We start from the raw sequence: 2,538 nt of genomic DNA on the forward strand, positions 1-2,538 counted from the left end.
CAGGGTGACCGTCTCAAAAAAAAAAAAGACCGAAAAAAAAAAAAATGCTGGACTTAGTCAAGTGCGTCTGACCCTGTTCAAAACAGGGTAAGGCCAAGTACAGTATGTTTACTCCCAGCACATCTGCAACCAGTGTCCCTGAGATAGAGGTTAGCCTGGACTACATGGTGAGTGCCATGGTGACTGCACTGACAGAGAGACCCTGGCTCCTCTCAAAAGATTAAAAAAAAAAAAAAGGAAAATGCTGGGCGTGATGGTTCACGCCTTTAATCCCAGCACTCGGGAGGCAGAAGCAGGCTGATCTCTGTGAGTTCAAGGCCAGCCTGGTCTACATAGTGAGTTCCAGGACAGCTGGGGCTACAGGGACACCCTGTCTCAAAAAGACCAAATAGAAAAAAAAAGGAAAACAAGCAAAAAACAGGGAAGTTGGGTTGGTGAATGTGTCTGTACCTGGCATATCTGAGTCAGAGGCAGGGAGGGAGCCAGGATTTTATTAAAAGCCTGGGTTACTTCGAGAGTTCAAGACTAAGCAGTATCATACTGTACCATACCCAGCTCCACCTCCCCATGCAAACTGGGCAGGGCTGCACCTTAGCCTGCAGAGTGCTTACGTCATGTGCATGAAGTCCTGGGTTAGATCACAGAGGCACATAAAACTTGGCACAGCAGTGCACACCTGAACTCCAACCACTCTGGAGGTAGAGACTAAGGATGAGAAATTTAATAGCATCCTAGCTATACAGCTGTGCTACATGAAAACCTATTGAAAGCAGTGAACTGAAAAAGGGAAAAATACCCCAACAGTATTTTTCCTATGTACAAGGCAAACAATTACCATTGAGTTAAAACCCAGAATGATTCTAATCATGTATTTACTTTTGGGGGATGTGGTGCAGGGGACAGGGTTTCCCTCCCTGTAGCTCCAGGCAGCCTGGTACTCCAGAGGTAGACCAGGATCTCAAAGAAATCTGCCTCCCTCTGCTATTTATTTGTTTATTCATTTATTTATTCACCGTGGTCAGCTTCTGTGGGACTTCTATCTTTGTGCATGACCTGAAGAATCATCTGCTACAACACACCGCCAGTCTGAGCCAGCTGACACTGGAGCTGTACTCTCTGTCTCAAGAGAGTTATGGAGAAGAGGGTGATGTCCTCATAGAGAAATCTTAGTTTGTTCTGAGCTCATGGACACACTGAAAGCTGTTAGACAGCCCAAGACAGTCCACTTTTCATCCTGTATCTGCTAGAGATGTAGATTTGAATGCTTAATCTATGACCTAGGGATCAGTCTCTGTCACTGTTTGTGATAAATAATAAAAGGTTCCTTCTGCACACCAAGAAATGAAAGCTAAGACTCATGAGGAGACAGAGCATGTGGATTCAAACAATTTTCATCTGGGGAGGGGGGTGATTCCATGGGGACATTTTTCCTTTGGAGTTAGAAAGTCAATTCCGAATTTCGAAATGTGATTCCTGTCAAAACAGGTGAACGATGGGAATCTGCAGTGGTGGTGACTGTGTAGTGGTCAAAGCCTGTAACCCGGAGGTCCTCCCTCTGTTACCTCTGTGGCCCATTAACTTGCACTCAGCTTCAAGTTCAGAAAGCAAATGCTCTTCATTTTTATTAGTTCTTTGAAGCTTCTAATGTGTCTGATTCATTGCGGTTATCCTATCCCCTTGCAGGAGATATAGAAAAGGAAAGGAAAATAAAAACATAGAATCTGGCTCTGAGCTGTATCTGATTATGCATGCTTCTAAACCGAGAGGTGGAGAAAAGAATCAGGAATTCAAGGCTTTCTGTATCAGAATAGGGAGTTCCAGGCAAGTGTGGCATACAGGAGATCCTGTCTCAGGGAGAGAGGGTGTCAAAGGCTCAGTGGTGTCTAGTAAAACCATTGAGGACCACAGGAGTATCCTGGGCCATTGCTGAACCCATTTGGGAGAGGGCTTCCATATGTGTAGGACTGCTCACAAGGAATGCAGTGATGGGTAACGTAGCCTGTCCCTACCTACTCCCACAGGAAGAAGAAGTGAGACTACAATGAGTTCAAGGGGCAGAGGTTGGTGAGAAGTACAACAGTTTATGGCTGTTTCTCATTGACATGAGGCCCTTGATGGAATCTTCAGCAGCACAAAGCAAGGACACAAAAAACAAGAAAGAAAGGGGGAACAGCTAATGTCTGGGATTGTGATGCAAAAACAGATTATATAGCTGGGCGTGGTGGCGCACTGCCTGTAGTCCCAGCACTCGGGAGGCAGAGGCAGGTGGATCTCTGTGAGTTCAAGGCCAGCCTGGTCTACATAGTGAGTTCCAGGCCAGCAGGGACTGCAGGGGGACCCTGTCTCAAAAAGACAAAAAAAGAAAAAGAAAAAGAAAAACAGATCGCATGCTGGGTATTTCTGTATAATCTGGGATGCTGGCACCTGAGAGGCAAAGGCAGGCAGATGTATGTGGGTTCAAGACTAGCCTGATATACCAAGTGTCTATCCCAGGTCAGCCATGGCTGCATGGGGCAACCTTGACTCAAAGTAAGTACT

The sequence above is a fragment of the Nannospalax galili genome, unplaced genomic scaffold, assembly GCF_000622305.1.
Source record: "Nannospalax galili isolate Female #2095 unplaced genomic scaffold, S.galili_v1.0 scaffold2375, whole genome shotgun sequence".
Taxonomy (NCBI): domain Eukaryota; kingdom Metazoa; phylum Chordata; class Mammalia; order Rodentia; family Spalacidae; genus Nannospalax; species Nannospalax galili.